Genomic DNA, 18229 nt, shown 5'->3' with positions numbered 1-18229 from the left:
ACAAGTCCAAATAAAGAACATGATCACCATATAACTTGAAATGCACACACTGACATGATTTACTCCTTGTGAAGCCAAGTCCTAATATATAAGTATCAAATTTTTGATACCACATCATTGGTGAATGTTTTAACCCATATATGGACCTTTTCAACTTGCACACCTGCTCTTTTTTCCCTTCGTTGCAAATTATTTTGGATGCTTCATGTATATTTCTTTTTACAAATCCACATGTAGGAATGTTTTCTTCATGTTGATGTGTTCTGCTTCAAAATAAAAATCATTGACAACAAATAAAATAAATTTAATATAATTTAACTTGGCAATAGGAGAAAAAATCTCATGAAAGTCAATTCTCTCTACCTAAGAATAACCTTTTTCTACTAACTGAGCTTTGTATTTCTCCACTTTGCCTTATACATTCAACATCTTCCTAAACACCCATTTTATACCAATGGGATTTATTCTCGCTGAAAAATCCACTAGATCCGAACCTCATTTTGGTCCAAGGTTTCCATTTCTTCAACCATGGAATTTTTCCATTGTTTTCCATCCTCTAAATTCATTGCCTCCATAACAGTCCTAGGATCATAATTAGTAATAAAAAAGGAAAAATTAGAACAAAAAATAGGTGGAGAATACCTTTCTAGTTTCCTTATTTTTTGAACCAATATCCTTAATACTAGAGTATATGGTCCTTCTTCTTCTTACTCTTGTTCATTATAATGTTTGATTCATTAGCCTTATATTCAAACTGTATCTTCTCTAGTTCTTTCTCCCTTGGTTGGATTTCTTATTTGACAACATCTTTGATTTCTCTAAATATCACATCTTGAATATACACAACATTCTTAGTTTATGGGTTCCAAAGCTTATAACCTTTGATATCACATGTTTAATATATAATACACATACACTTTTAAGCTTTCTCCTCCATATTACTCTTATTCTCCTTTGGAACATGTACATAAGCATCATATTCAAATGCCTTGTGATGTTTAAGAGAGGGTTTCTTATAAATCCATACCTCATGTGGAGTCTTGTTATCTAATGCTAATGATGATGATATGTTTACCAAGTAACACATAGTGTCCACTGCCTCTTCCCATAATTCATGTCCTAACCTGGCAACATTGAGCATGCTCCTTTCTTTTCCATCAACGTCTTGTTCATCCTTTCTACAACTCCATTATGTTGAGGTGTGTATGGAGGAATTTTCTTCCTTGCTATATCACACTTCTTATGAATATCTTCAAATTAAATCTTGTAGAATTCTCCACCATTATCTACCCTTAGCACCTTAATTTTCTTCTTTATATGATTTTCCATGAGAGCCTGAAACTCTTTAAATTCATCAAAGAATTCACATTTCTTCTTGAGTAAACAAATCCATGTATTCCTCGATAACTCATATATAAATGAGATATAATACATAGATTTACCGAGCGACGGAACATACACAGGACAAAACACATCATTGTGAATTATATGAAGTATTCTTTGTAACCTCATAGCATGAGAGGAGAATATTACCTCATTATGCTCCCTATATAAGCAATGTTCGTAGAAATCAAAATCCAAATAGAAATTAGACATACCTTCTACCATTCCATTACAATATTGTTTTCAAAGACCCTTCTCTCTAATATGTCCTGGTCTTTTATTCCATACCATATTCTTTTCCCCAGGTATTGTAGGGATTTTTCCTTCCGCTATTGTACTCTCAAGAATGTATAACTATTGCACCCATCACTAATAGTGCTTCCCAACAGCTTATATATCATTTCAATCTAGAATCCCCTCAATAATACCATTTATCATTGAACCATACCATAGGTATTCTTGCCAAACACTAATTTTACACTTGCATCTCCTTTTATAGTAAGGATGCGACTATTTCATTGAATCTTAAACTAGTTATATTAGTACCTATGGAAACAACCAAACTATCCCACAAGTATGGTAAAGAACACAACAACCTAGTACATTCATCTTCATTTGAAATATTAATATCAGCAAATAATATCTGACTTACCACAATATTAATGTTGTTCATATGCTTTGTCACAAACTCTCCATTCTTCATCCTTAAGTTATATAGCTTCTTCTTGAGGAGAAATTTGTTCACCAAGGAATTAGATTAATACAAATCCCTTAACTTGTTCCACAATACCTTTATTGTAGTTTCCCCTCAAACATTTAGTAATATTGAATATGAGCAACACAATCATATTGTTCTCTTTTCTTTTCAATAAAACTTTGTTTAGTCTTTTTTCAACATCCCTATTAGTAAAATACCATGATACACAAGGATCCACTAATATCTGTCCACTAGAAGATCTTCCATTTTGAGCTTCCAAAACTCTAAAACTTTTCCCATTGAATTTCTTGATCTTTATATTTGAACTTCTTTCCATTTCCTTTCACCATAATAATTGCTACAACAAATCTCCCACTATAGCAAGGTTTTCCATGAGCTTGAGCCAAACCCGTTAGGCATAAACACATCCCCTTGAATCCATTTTTCTCTAATACCAATTGTATCTTTTGACCCTATATAATTAATTGTTGCAAATAAATCCTTAACAAAAAAATAAATGGTGCAATGGAAAACACACATACATGCATTAACATGGAAATTTACCTTGGAAACCCATATTTGAGAAAACTAGATTTTTTTTAGTATATCTTCAGTCTTTACAATATTACAATACAAAATATATATCCCATAACATCCATAAATTTCCAATCCATTTACCCTAGATTATAATAAAAACATAATTTCTTAATTCGAATAACAAAACCATGGGTTGAACCACCACACCCCATAAAGTCACTAGAAGTGAAAATTGTGCCAAAAACTACTAAAAAGGGACATTATGCTCAACAAAATGTATAACATGTTTGGATATTCATGCAAAGAATATTATACATACCTAAAACGAGGGTGATTGTATTAACAAGGATACTTGTTGTAGTAGGGTCATTATGTGTGAGTTACCGTAACTATCTCTCACACCTTCATTAGCTAGGTTTTTGTGACTTAACATACTGCAAGAGTTAGCTTTTGGAACACCCATTTTTCTATAGGTTTCCTATTAATAACCTAGATTTGATCAGTGTGTATTCTATCATTCTTAGTGACTAGTTGACTATGGGTTCCTTGTTTTCATTATTTAAAACATAGTTTTTCATAGTGGCTAACCAACATATTCTTTTATCGTGGAGGCGTCAAGGTATTTTTCCTAAAGGGTAAGAACATCCATCCACTAGGCAAAGGTTACTTTCTAGAATAGACAACACTAACCTAGTAGATTTGGAAAGTCACTCTTCTAATTTAGAGGGGAGTGATAATATAGTGGTTGAAATGGTAGAAAAAATTCCACCATAAAACTTTCAACCTCCTTTAACTAATATTTTTGATACCATTACCATACAAGCGAATAGATTATTATTATAGGTATCCTCACACAATGTTGGGCATGAGTCGTTCATCTAGCATGTGAGAATGTTTTTCCTGATCGCCTAGTGCTTCAGGAGAAGTCTCTTTGACTTGATCTTTACCATCCATTAGTGGAATAGGTGCTTCCACTACCATGCCTAGCACATCTAGTTTTTCCATTTGGGGAATTTCATCGGTCACATCATTTTCTTCCATGAGTATACCAAGTATCAATATGCATATTAAATCATTGTATGTTCCCACATATAGAATAGTATTTGGTAGGGAGGATCCTTATTCTTACTATAGGAAGTGGGTTGCAAGATATTTTTGATATCCAAATAAGTAGCTTGGAAATGTTAAAATTTAGATTCCCTTTTGGTTAAAATTTCAATCCTAAGTTGATGTTGCTTGTAATGTCTTTCTAGTGTCTTCACTAGCACTAAGGGAAATAATGTTTTTAGAATTCCCAATGCCTCCTAAGGGTAGTAATGTATTTCATGGTAGTTATGTATTTTGGGGCACTTATGTCCCTAGGAGTAGTAATGTATTTTGGTGCACTAATGTATTGTTGTGGTGAGTACAACACCCCCCCCCCCCCCCAATTTGTTTCCAAAATAAATGGGGACCCTATATAAATTTTAATTTTTTCCTCGATTTTGTCCTTATGAAAGCATTAATAGTTTTTTTTTGATAATTTTTTAATAAAAAATATTGATTTTCTTTGACTTTTTCCTATATTTGGAAATATGGATCCCTTCCTCACTAATATACTCATTCAACATCCACCTTATCCCTTCATGTGGTGTTCCTTTTCTTCCCTCATTTCCAGGATATGCATGTTTATTTTTTGGACAGATCCATCGCTTGATTACACTGTGTTTTAAAGAATTTTGAGTTCTATTTGCATTCACCCATTTGGGCTCCTACTATGCCTAGAATGTTTTACCCACTTCACTCCTTAGATTCCTGCATGAGCATGTTTTCTTTATTATTTTTTAATGGATGAATTCCTCGCTTGATTCTATTGTGTTTCATTAACCTTTGAATTTTATTTGATATATGCCCACTCGAGCTCGTGCGATGATCAAAGTTATTACATCTTCCACTCCCTAGATGACTGGAAATCTTGTTAAGTTCATAATCCTTTAATCCATCCAACCTCTTGCTTGAACTAAAACACTTTGCATACACATCCAACCTCTTGCTTGAACTAAAGCACTTTCCATACCCCATAACCTAGACGACCGGATTTTGTATTAAGTTAATTTAATTACAAGATTAAGTTAATCAAGGGAGTTAATTGCGATTAAGGGATATTAAAGGAAGATTCAATATCTCGCTTCTTGTGATGGAAACTTCTTGTTTCACCTCCCAGGCTCCATATAACCATATAAGATTGTAACATAATTAAAAGGTTAAAATTGTATTAACATTAATTAAAATAGTTTTAATCCTTATTAAACATGGAATACAGTTAAACATGCATATCCAACCTCTGAGCTAATGAGGTGAATGAAGCTCAAATATTCTATCAAACCCCAGATGCCTAAATTAGTAGCTTGGTTCCCATTCCTGACAATTAATAAGTGATTTGGCATGCATGAACGCCTGAAAAAACTTCACGAACTACTGCCCTTTATGAATTTATGGAAAGTATCAACTTCATTAATGAGGAAATATACTTGTAATGATTCAATATCCTTGAAAATTTAATCCATTTTCTTTGAATAATTCTTTGAACTATTGGGCGCAGCCCAAATTGGCCCAAGTTTTGGTCAAAAATTCAAATTTTAGGGACGGATTGCGCCGTTCCACGGAGCTATGTACCATGCGATGTTTTAGGGGCTTCGAGGTGGGTCAAAGTCCCTTCTTTTTTTAACAGGTTTGGGTAATAATTTATTATTTTTAGGAAAATATGGTACTTGGACCATGGTATTTTGATGTACCCATGATGTAATTAGTATATATAGGAGAAAGATGTAAGTCGAAGATATAATAGAGAGGATGATATGATACGAGCATAAGGAAATATTTATGTAATCTTTATTTGGGTCTTGAAGGAAAGGCTTTGTAGGTGAGTGCGTGGAGACCTAAAGTTTGCAGCTGAGTATGCAGACACCTACAACTAGGTGTGTAGGTCGAGGCATTGTACGCTATTCCAAAGAATTAATATAAGAAGTACAATTTTGATGGACATAACTTGTGTATGATTATTGTGTGTCTTTTTCTTTCTGTTCAATATTTTGGTTATATTTTACTTTCGCATAGTATTGGTTATGGTTGTTAATGGAATGATTAAGTAGATAATCCAACAATGAGAAGTAAATAATAAAGTGTTAAGTGAAAATAGAGTAAAAATACCACATCGCATCATCCCTCAAGACTACAGAAACCTGGATCTATATCCCCCCATAATCACTTCGGGTGAGATTGCAATTTGTTTGCAGGTCATTGCTGAAATGGCCAGTGATTTAGGGTTTTGTTGGTGCATAGTAAAATTCGAACTTGGGTCAAACCCAAACAAACCAACAAATGGTTCGTTTCTAGAAGTGGGATTCATTTGAGGGATATGTTTATGTGGCATCTATCGAAGAAGGAAATCCAAGAGTGGGTATAACAGAAGGATCGAGAATATGCAGACCAAGAGAATAGAAGCCCTCGTTTGTGAGTTGAAAGGTGGTTGGAGAAGTATATTTTTGAATATCAATATGAAATGTTCTTTGGTTCATTTCATGTTGAGATGTAAGAGTGGATATCAAGGTTGACCGAGAGAAAAATTTGTTTTAAATAAGATGAACCTAATGATTGGACTCGTGAATTGATACAACAACTCATGAAAACTAATAATAGAATTTCAAGAGTTGTTGACTTCTGGACTGACAACATCTTGGGAGGATTTATTACTAAGTTCACGGTAAACTCGAATGTGTCATATAGCAAAGTTGAATGATAATTTTTCAAAGTACCACAATGTAAGTACTTGAGATCTTTGAAACTCTCGATTAGAATGCTTTTGTGTGAAAAGGGATTTCTATGAATGCAATCAAAGTATTAGATCACTTATGTTGGGAAGAAGATCTAAAGAAGAGACTGGAACAATGCGAAGTGGGAAAATATATAGAATAGACACTAAAAAGAGATCTCGTGGCCAAGATCCGAAGAATTTCATAGAAACTGACTATAACCCTCTGCTGAGTGAATCTGAAAGTGAAGAAAACCTCCTTGAAAACCCTGAAGTAACTCCGCAGTATTCACCCTTTCAGCCTGAAAGTTCACCAAAGCCAGAATCTAGCAATAGTCAGGGTAATTTTGGTTTTTCCCACCCCCCTACTACCCCTACCCATCCTACCCCCCATCCACCTCCCCTTACGAATCCCCTTCCCCCGAGAAGAAATATGGTCGATGATATTAAGCTACATGTGTTTAAAGGAACTGGATCAGAGGATCCAAAACAATTTTGGTTTTTATGCGAAGTAGTATGGACAACAAAGCAGGTCCATGATGAAAATATAAAGAAGGTGCATCTCGTCATGATATTCTTAGATCGAGAGTTGATGTGGTACATGAAGTATTTGAGTAATCAGATCAGATCATTCACATATATTAAAACAACATTGGTAAAAGAATTTAAGAAGCCAAAATCTGAGTCGCAGTGTATCACAGAGTTAAAGGAGATCAAACCAAGGATGTCTGAGTCTATTTGGGAATTTGATTCGAGATTCAAGGTATTATTGGATCAGGTGAGCTTCGACATAGCTTCCCAGCATCATAAGGAATGGTTCATAGTTAAGCTACTACCACATATCATATTTCTTTTGATACAACAGAAGATATAAACTCAAGCTGAATCTCTAGAGCTTGCAATGAAATTAGAATCTTCGCCTATAAGGGATACCAATGCAGGAATACAACAGATTCAGAGTTAGCTAGAAAATTTGACTCTGCAGTTACAAGATATGAATAAAATTAAAGAATTCATAGAAGAAGTGTGGTGTTAAAAATGAAAATCAGAAGGCCACTCTAAATAACAATGCCCTCTCTTCAGAAATTACATGGCTAGTGGAGCTCTGGACCCTTTGAATTACGGGTCCAGCTTATGGTGCAAGATATGTAGAACTAGACGTGAACATCACTCAGAAGATTATTATTTGTTGCAAAAATATGTACAAACTCCAAATAATTTATATTGCAAGTTCTGTAAATTAGTGGGACATGATGAGAATAATTTTCGAGCTTAAGAATTAATGATGGATCGCAATGATGACACATATAGAATGAAAGATGAAGAGAATGGACATGAAATAAGTGGACAACGCAGTGGTCGAGGTGACTATCATGAAAGAGGTCGAGGTGGAGGAGCTAGTCGAGGTCATGTACATATTATATGCTATAACTACGGCCCAACAGGTCACTATGCAAGAGATTGTAAGAATCCTACTATGACATGTAAGTATTGAAAATAATTTCAACATGTAATTATGGAGTGTCTAGTACTTATGGAAAAAATGCAAGAAAATAAAAATCAACATCCGACACAAAACATTAAGATGATGACTGTGGAACCAAGGACCGATGAACCTTGCATTAATATTGTTACTAGAAGTGGAGCTGCGACTAGAAATGATAAATCAGATGGAAGGAAGGAAGTTGAAGCTACATGGGTAAGAAAGACTACGGAGAAATCTCATGCCTTTGATGTTCAGGCGCAAAAAGAAGTGTTTGTGGAAGCCAAGCGAAGCTTTATGGATCTTTCAGCTTCGACCTCTGGCGTGTAGTCAAAACTAATACAAAATAATAACTACGGAATAATATCAGTTGCGACACAAGATATGGATCTAGGTATTTTAAAGTATTTCCTACAAACTTGCATGAATCTATTAAGAAACCATAAAGTTGTAGAAGGGATGTAGGAATTAATAGGTTCATGTGCTTCTAAATGATTATCGTGAAGCAACATGCACACAGTTAAAAATTTACATCGACATAAGAGGAAGACCAGGAAAGAAATGAGTCTCACTACACAAATCGGAGAATACGACATGGATCAGGTTATTCTAGATTTAGGATCTGATGCCAATGTTTTACCAAAGCAGACCTGGGAATTGATGGGTAAGCCAAAGTTACAATGGTCACCAATTCAGTTGAGAATGTCCAATCAGTAGAAGATCCTCCCCTTAGGAAGACTATCTGGTGTGATAGTAGACATTGAAAGAGTTCACACTATTGCAAACTTCGAAGTAATAGAAATTGTGGATGACAGCAACCCCTATTCAACATTTCTTGGACTGGATTGGGAATTTGATAATCTGGCTATAATCAACTTAAAGAAGAGGCAAATGGTATTTGAAAAAGACAACATGAGAGTAATTATTCCATTGGACCCATCAGAAGGGGTGAGATATATAGAGCATGTCAAAGATGAGTATTGCGCAACAAATATAGACAACATTTATCATATGAAAACAAAAGAAGAGGAATGGATTAACCCCATTACAAATGGAAAATTGAGTTGGGAGCAGGATAGTTCTTGTACCTCAGATTCAGAAGTAGAATTGGAAAATTGGCAGAATAGGCTACACGAAGTGTCTACAAGGTGATGTGCAAGGATCACTAAATCACTTCACTATATAACTTATGAGGTAGGTAACTTACCTTACTATGATGGGTTGGGTAATGTAATCACTTTCCTTGATGATTATGAAATAAAAATACCAGAAGAGCAAAGGTTGTTCACTTTGGATGTGGCCCTAAGATCTACCCCTACTAGATGGTGGGGTGCACATAAAATAAATATAGCAGATTGGTAGGAGTGTCGAAGATTAATTTGGATTAGTTTTGGGTCAATTGATACAAAAATAGAGGTGAAATATGATGGCAAAGCTGACCCTAGGGAGCATATTCATCGATTCACTACAGTATGGGAGGAGATTCCACAACATGAATGGGTACACGGGCACACATTAAAGACACTTCCTATGAACTGGTACCTAGAAACATAATTGCCCCATGGTACTGTAAATTGGGTAGATCTAGTTGAAGGGTTTATATTGACATTCAATTTTGAACATGATTTCCCATGCATAGACTCAGCTCTTTAGACAGCCAGAGAAAAGATCTTTGGGAATGCGACCTCACTGACATGGCAACAACCAGATTGGACTACGTAGCTAGAACATGCACTAGAATGCTATAACATTATTGCAAAAGAAGATGAATATCCACGCAATATCGACATAACAGAATCAAAAGGACACCGCAAAGTCACTGTACCTCAGCCATAATTACCAGATATAGAAAAGCCAGTAAAGACAAAGAAGGTGAATATAGGATCAGAGGAGGAACCAAATTTCACAACGATTAGAGACTATTAGGACGAGGATATAGTTAGTAAAGTTACAGAGCTTCTACATGAATACCAGGAGCTATTCCCTACAAAATTTTCAAAAATGAAGGGAATATTAGGGGATCTGGGAGTCATGAGGATTCCCCTTAAACCTGATGCGAAGCCTATCAAGAAAATACCTTAAAGATTGGATCCAAAATATAAGGAAAAGGTGAAAGAGGAGTTAGATAAAATGATAACAACAAGGATCATTGAACCTGTGGAGGAATCAGAGTGGGTAAGTCCTATGGTGGTCCAAGAAAATAAGACTAAAGGAGAAATCAAGATTTGTGTGGATCTAAGGAAATCAAATGATACATGCGTACATGATCCCTTCCCTACACCCTTTACATATGAAGTGTTGGATAATGTAGGAGGATAGGAGGCCTACTCATTCATAGATGGATTTTTTGGCTATCATCATATTAGTATTGCACCAGAGAATATGCATAACACCACATTTGCAATAGAATGGGGCTCACATCAGTATACAATGATGCCTTTTGGGTTGAAGAACGTCCCTGCTATATTTTTAAGAGTTGTGGTCGCAGCATTGAAGGAGTACATACACAAATTCCTAGAGGTATACTTTGATGATTAGATAGTCTCTGGACTATTGAAAAATCATGTTGTGATCTTAAGGATTATGTTGGACATATGTACGCAGTACTAGATCTCATTAAAATTAAAGAAATGTATATTTTGTGTGCCTTTTGGCATACTATTGGGGAATGTTGTGTGAAACCAAGGTTTGATGGTGGATCTTGCGAAGATAGTTGTCATTGTAAACTTACCTCCACCAAAAATAGTGAAACACGTGTGCACTACATTTGGATACACTGGATATTATAGAAAATTTATTAAGGGCTATCCATAGATAACCACGCCAATGGAGAAGCTATTTAAGAAATATATGACTTTTCAGTGGAATGAAGAATGCCATAAAAGTCTCGATATATTGAAAGAAAAGATGGTAACTGCACCTATCTTGGTTTTCCCGAATTGGAATAAGGAATTTCATGTTCATGTAGATGTATCTTGCATAGATTTTGGAGTAGTATTGGCACAACCTATTGTAGGATAAATCAATTACCCTATAGATTTTTCAAGCATGAAGTTGTCTAAAGCAAAGAAGAACTACACTACCACAGAAAAAGAAGGCTTGGCTATGGTATATGCATTGCAAAAATTCAGACATTACTTGTTGGGATCACATTTTAAGATGTTCACATATCATTCTGCATTAAAATATCTGGTGACTAATCCTGTCCTAGGACAGAATATTTGTAGATGGTTTTTGTTATTTTATGAGTACGATTTTGAATTTGTTGTTAAACCAGGAAGGTTGAATGTTGGGCCTAATCATATATCAAGGTTGTAAATAGGGGAAGAACCAACAAACATTGAAGATAATATTCCTGACACACAGTGATTTTCAATCAGGATTGCAGATGATCACTTCACAGACATTATTTAGTTTTTGGCTACAGGAATGGCCCCTATGGAATACACTACGCAACATAAGAAGGAGTTCGTGGTAAAAGCAGCTAATTTTTCATTGATATTAGGACATTTTTATAAGATGGGAACAGATGAAATATTTCACAGGTATGTCCCAGAAAATGAAAGACAAACTATTTTGGCAGAAGCTCATGGAGGCGTAGTTGGTGGACATTATGCAGGGAAGGATATTGCGCATAAGGTTTTAAGAGCAGTATTATGGTGGCCCACACTACACAAGGATGCAAAGGAGTATTGTCAAGCATGTGATGTATGTTAGAGAACTGGGAAGCCATCAAGGAGGGATGAAATTCCATTGGTGCCACAGGTGACATTGCAGGCCTTCGAAAAATGGTCCATTGATTTCGTTGGACCTATCAACCCACCTAGGAATAAGACTGGTGCGAGGTATATAATCATAGCAACTGATTATTTGACAAGGTGGGATGAGGCACAAGTAGTAAGGGATTGCAGTGCAGAAATTGTTGTGAAGTTCATTTTTGAGTATATTTTATCTAGATTTGGGTGTCCAAAGGTCTTGATGAGTGATCAAGGATCACATTTCTTGAATAAGACCATTGAGGCATTGACTAAATAATTCCAGGTGTATCATCAGAAGAGCACCCAATATCACCCTCGAGCAAATGGCACATTCGAAGCTTTTAACAAGATTTTGGAAAATGCACTAACCAAAGTGTGCAATGTGAACATATATGACTGGGATTTGAGAATTCTAGTGGTGTTATGGGCTTATAGAACCACATGCAAGAAGTTGACAGACCAGACACCTTTCAGGTTGGTTTATGGGAAAGAAGTTGTCATTCCAATGGAGCATATTGCACCAAGATTAAGGATTGAAGCCTTTACAGACATGGACGACCCTGACATAATGGAGGAAATAATGGCACAGTTGCTCGCATTAGAAGAAGACAAATTTGTACCAGGATTTCATCAGCAGGTACAGAAAGAAAGAGAAAAATATTATCATGACTGACATATCAAGCATAAGATGTTCCATGAAGGATGCTTTTTCCTTCTATATGATACTAAATTTTTGAAGTTCCCCGGAAAATTTAAGATGCATTGGTTGGGCCCATATATCATCAAGCATATCACAAATGGTGGTGTAGTTTAGTTGGCGAAGTTGAATGGATAATTAATGCCAGGGAGGGTGAATGGAAGCATGTTGAAATTCTATAGCGATAACCCTGCCATGGTAGCTTCACACTGAAAAGAAAGGAGAAAATTCTTAGTTCCACCTGCAGTTGAAAGTGGGCACTGGACTATAAACTACGCTGCAGAAAAGAGATTTGACATAGGAAGGTTACTTCGCAATAGTCAGGAGTACGTCAAAGTTTGTAAGAACCACAACAAGAAGGATTGTTCGCTACAATGAAAGGTGCGTCGAAGTTTGCCGGAAATATGGCAGTTAAAAAGGAAACTAGCCATTGGAGGAGCGGAAAATTAAATTTATGGAGATATGTTGGCAAGGATCTAGGGATATATATGCATCAATAAATCAAATCTGAGCAATATCTAGGATAATGATGGGGTTAGAAGATCAGGAGTACTATATAAGGCCGCGTCCCACCAAGACTTTGACACTTTTCTATCTGAGAGCTCAAAAATCACTAAGTATTGAGAAATTGCAAAAGTCAGACTATTGCATAAATACTGAAGATCTCATCCTCATATCCAAAGAGAAAGGTATAGAGGGAATTATGGAAGCCATAACACCATCTGGTACACCCACATCATCGTCCCTCACGCAACAAAGATTGCTAAGAAAGAAACCAACTCTGGAGCAGAGAACAAAGAAGAAGCAAGATAAGAATCCTAAGAAGCATGTTGAACCACAGCCAAAAGCCCAACACGTAAGAGACAACGAAGAAGAAGCAGAACAACAATAGATGGAGATAGAGAGCATAATGATTCCATCCCCACTGCTGCCATATTTACCACCCAGTAAATCCAATGCCAAACCATTCAAAGACAAAAACGATGTGAAGTATGGCACATTTACACTATTACTACCAGAGAAAATACCATTTGAAGGAGAATTGCTCAGAAAAATCCCACAGTTGAAATTAGAGAACTACGACTTCAATGACCGTAACAAATACCCACAGTTCACACCAAGTAGGTACCAGAAGCTGGTCCATTACCCAGAGAGAGGAGTAACAAAATTGGAACCACGTCAGTGGGCGAAAGGGTTGGAACAATTAGGCTTACTGAACATGTTGAATGTCTCTCACTTCAGCAAAAGTACACCTAACACAGTCTGCGTAAGATAATTTCTCGTGTTGGTGGGCGATCGATGCCTTTGGATGGGAAACATGATCCCCATTGACGAGATGCTGATATGGAAGATTACCATATTTCCATACAAAGGAAGGGACCCTGTCGAAGAGTCCCCGAGTAAGGATCAGGACAGAGTGATAGCGCAGAACATGAAGGAAAAGTTCGGACTTGTGGATAAAACTTGAGGTTACGACATAAATTCGATCAGTGACCAAGGAGTACACTTCGTCATGCATATCTTAGCTGGGAATATTATGCGAAAATGTCGAGTTAATGAAGTTCCCACAAGAATTGTTTCCCTAGATGCGTAGTGTAACTACGGGGTCCAATACAACTTGGCCAGATATCTATGTAGAGAATTACTAGAAGATTGTCGGGAAGCTCAGGAGGAAGGTAGTTGGTAAATAAACACCCTAGACTATCACCAAGCTTGTACTAGCAATATAAGTCTGTTGTGAAGCTCATAGCAGACTTTCATAGGATCTATATACAGGCTTGAAAGGATAGAATGTATCTCTGCCATACTTAGTCACCGAAGATAATCTTATGACATTAATACAACAGCAACCCACAAAATGGATGACTGTGAAGGAGAAAGATGCAGGACATAGTGAAACAGAGAAGGAAACTTCGTAACATGGGGAACCAAGTGGACATGATAAAGACAAGGATGAATAGGAGCAAGAATAGGAGCAGGAGGACAACGAAGAGAAGACTAGAGAGCAGACAGAGACATAAAAAGGAAAGAGGAAGATGCAGAGCGGAACTTCATCGAAGAGAAGAAAGAAGCAGAAAGTAGATAAATCCAAGAGCGCAATGCCAATGGTACTTACTGATGGGGACCTAGATGAAATTGGGGAGAAAGTTCAAGAAGTCACAGTGGAGTCATGGAACAAAATAGAGGATCGCTACGACGCACTCTTGACAGGTGTCGACCAAAGTATTGCAGAATTGAAAATATTGGTGCAAAAATCCAGACAACCAGCGCAGATAGGCCAAAGACTCCATCCAGAAAGACTAATAGAGATGACATTTGAGATGAGGATAATGAAGATACCTATTGGAGCTCTGTAATTTGATTCCATTGAATTCAAGCAATAGGAAAAAGGTTGGGATCATGTCAATATGAACATGGAAGCACTTCCCATTCCGGTATTACATGACCTACACCAAGGCATCATTAATGAGCTAAAGGAGTGTGAAAAGTGCACCTCATAGTTAAATATTCACCTAGAACAAGAGAACACTACGCTGAAGGAACAACTCGACTAGGCAATCAAGGATAAGGATTAGGTAGAGCTACAACAACAGATATTGAAAGAGGTGGTTGAATCCACTTGCAGGGAATTTCTGGACATGGATGTCTGCGAGGAGGAATCAGTAGAAGATAAGGTCATGAATCTTGGCCTTGCAATCAAGGAATCAAAGAAGAGGATCGTGGATGTGCAGTTCTAGTATGAAATAAAGATCAATGAGCCGCAAATGAAGTTGCAGCCAGCCACACCACCAGAAGTGCGTGAACAAAGGGAGATCGACCTAAACACTATAGTGACAAGCCTCTCTGAGATAGTGGTAGAGTGTGGAAAATTATTTCAACGAGACCCTGCATATTTGGACTTCGTTGCAAGAAGATCCGAATGTACAAAAAACAGAAGACAACATCTAGCAGAAGTAGAAGAAGCTAGAAGAGATTCAGGCAACTGCGAAGACCTTGCCAGTCTTACAGAAGCTTTCCACAATCAGTGAAGGCAAGGCACTTCATAAACAGATAGAAGAAATCATAAGGGAAGAGGAAATTTTGATGGAGAGAACTCAACCATGGCAGGATGAGGCTCTCCAGCTATCGCAGGAAGTAGATGGGAAGCTACAGGAGCTTCGACCAAAGGAATAAGCAGTGTTGCAGAAGATTGTAGGACTAGTGACAGAGGCACTACTGGAAGAAGTGTGTAGAGAAGAGAAACAGGAAGCAGAGATACTACAACAGTACAACGTTTCCTACAACAACATCACAGCAAATATTCGAGGCAAAGAAGCTGAGTGACTCAGGACAAGTCACATGTGAGTGTTGGGGGCCTGTTGGGTGACACCCAACTTGGCCCAAGTTTTGGTCAAAACTCTACATTTTAGGGATCAGAGTGCGTGGTATTGTAGATTTATGTACTGCACAATGTTTTAGGGGCTTCTGGGTGGGTCAAAGTCCCTTATTTTTGTAACGGGTTTGGGTAATAATTGATTTTTTTAGGAAAACCATGGTATTTTCATGTACCCATGATGTAATTAGTATATATAGGAGAAAGATGTAAGTCGAAGACAGAATAGAGAGGATGATATGATATAAGCATGAGGAAATATCTTTGTAATCTTTATTTGGGTCTTGAAGGAAAGGCTCCACAGCTGAGTGCGCGAATACCTAAAGCCTGCAGTTGAGTGCACAGGCACCTACAACTAGGTGCACAGGTCAAGGGATTGTACGTTGTTCCAAAGAATTAATATAAGAAGTACAGTTTTGATGGACATAACTTGTGTATGATTATTGTGTATCTTTTTCTTTCTGTTCAGTATTTTGGTTATATTTTACTTCCGCACAGTTTTGGTTATGGTTTTTAATGGCATGATTAAGTAGATAATCCAACACTGCGAAGTAAAGAATAAAGTGTTAAGTGAAATCTAAAGTAAAAGTACCACATAACATCATCCCTCAAGGCTATAGAAACATGGTTCTATATCTCCCCATAGTCACTTCGGGTGAGACTGTGATCTGCTTGTAGGTCGTTGCTGAAAGGGACAATGATTTAGGGTTTTGTTGGTGTGTAGTAAAATCTGAATCTTGATCAAGCCCAAACAATCCAACATGAACTCCTCTGCTTATCTGAAGAACCTTAGCGAATTGTTATCAACAACATTCTTCTTTGAGTATGATCTTTCCTAATAAATTCATCACACAATTTGTATGAAAAATCCATATTTCAAGCATTACAAATGTTTATGATATTCACTAATAACTACTTTATTTTCTAGGGAAATGGGAAAAAGGAATTATGCTAAGGAAGCATGTTTCACATTATATAGAAATAAAATTAAATATTGAGCAATCATAATCTAATGAAGAGAAGAATCCAAATGCGTATTTCTTCATGTATACTACTTGCAACACCACATACACTAGAGGAATGTCCTCGGAAGAAATTTTCAAGTTCTTTGAATAAAGAACCAAAAACCAGCTCAAAGGAAACACTTCAGAAGAGGACCTTGGCTCAGACAATGATAACCATAAAAACATTCAAAAGATTGGACTCTGTAAATTCACTACTAGGCCACCTATGCTCCCTTACTATGACATGGTACGATGGATCATCACCCATGAAAGTATTGATAAATGTATTATTGTAAGTGACTCAGGAAAGGTAATTGGTTCTTGGAGGCCTACAAATATTCACAAGATATATAAATTACTAGCCCTAGATGTTGATTTAAATTCAAAGTATATGTCTAAGTTCCACGATTTTTTTTTAGTTAAACACTTAAATGGAGGTTTCTCAATGCATCCAAAAGAGGGTAATGGGTCCGCATGGTTTTAAAGCCAAAACACATAATTTATACCCTATTGGAAAATTTAAGCATCCTCATTTACTTGTTATTTTTATTCTTTCTAGACTATATTATCATCACAAGCTAAACCATTTTAGGGAAGAATGGATTCCTTTATTCCATGTTATTGTCCAGAAAGCCAAAATTTTCAGTTGGGCAAGTATTTTATCACATAATTTAACCAATGCAATTATGGAAACATTCCCTTCCTCTCTACTTTTTGGGCCACCCTTTTGGATGTATGCTTATCTCTTGGACATTGTAATAGCAGTTTCATATTTTCATCACTTGAATGGTTTTTGACAAAGGACAAACCACTTGTTCCCAAATATTGTTCCATTCTCTCCAACAACCAATATTAAAACCATTTCTATGATATTTATAATCATATTTTATGTTTCCTTTATACCAGTTGTTGCATAACTAACCTCCTCCTATAATTAGTAAAGATGTTCTAAATGCTTTACATGGTATAGGACGTTGGTTTATTAAGAAGAGATTAACCTAATTCATAATTGTTGGATTTGACACTGCCCCTCATATCATTCCTATGCACGTTCCAAACACACTGGATTTAAAATAAATTGCTAATGAGACAAGTATAGGGAATCACCAAAGGGTTGTTTAAGAATTCAAATAAGTTGTGGGCAACATTCCCTATAAATATTGACCTTTATTCACTTCAAAATAGAGGTCATGTTGTTGAAGAAACAAAATCATTCAAAGAAATATGGTTGGATACAGTTCCATTTTATAAGTGTGATAATGATGATATTGTGAGAACCCATTTAAAGGTTGTTATGTATTCCAAAATTTATGGCCATCAAGATCCTCCTTTCAAGCATTTTCTAAAGAATGTTATCTATTTTGACGAAGTCTTGTCTAGAGTTTTTACAACAAATAATTCTGTGGTTCAAGAAAGCTTTCAAGCTTTTAGGGAAAAATAGTGTTTGTTTGCAAAAAAGGAGTAAAGTATCAATAGTTCCCCTTACAGAACTTTAGGAAGGGCAACT

This window comes from Pinus tabuliformis, chromosome 4_2, assembly GCF_031772625.1.
Source record: "Pinus tabuliformis cultivar Carrire ecotype Pingquan chromosome 4_2, CPIR1, whole genome shotgun sequence".
Taxonomy (NCBI): Eukaryota; Viridiplantae; Streptophyta; class Pinopsida; order Pinales; family Pinaceae; genus Pinus; species Pinus tabuliformis.
Note: the sequence above shows the minus strand (reverse complement) of the source record.